The following is a 490-nucleotide window of genomic DNA, read 5'->3' as shown; positions in this document are numbered from 1 at the left end:
AGAGAGAGAGAGAGAGAGAGAGAGAGAGAGAGAGAGAGAGAGAGAGATGATTAATAAATTTTTGAATCTGTACTTACTCATGTTGATCCTCAGTTTTCAGGACAGGATGACTTTTCTAAATGTTTTCTCAAAAGCTTGTGGCCCATTAAATAAAATATTGGTGTGTCACATGTATAACATCTTGCCTTATATCCTAGTAAGTTCTTATAATATTTTTTTACGTCGTCAGGTAATTTTGTCGTCTAATCTTTGTCTTGAATGTTTTATGTGTATAAAATAGGTGCCTTCTGTAATATACTTCCATCGGGCACTTCGAGTCAAATTAAATGTTTTTTTTACAATGCTTTATGTTGCACGTTCGTCGATCAGGTTCGAGACAATTGCATATATCTTGGGTTTCCACTAATTGTAATTTTGGTCTTTCTAAATAGAGTATAAGTTATACAATTATACATGTATTCTACAATTATACACGTATTATACATTTATT

Source organism: Temnothorax curvispinosus, unplaced genomic scaffold (genome assembly GCF_003070985.1).
Source record: "Temnothorax curvispinosus isolate PA1 unplaced genomic scaffold, ASM307098v1 QBEX01000440.1, whole genome shotgun sequence".
NCBI classification, from domain to species: Eukaryota; Metazoa; Arthropoda; class Insecta; order Hymenoptera; family Formicidae; genus Temnothorax; species Temnothorax curvispinosus.
This window is presented reverse-complemented; position numbering follows the sequence as displayed.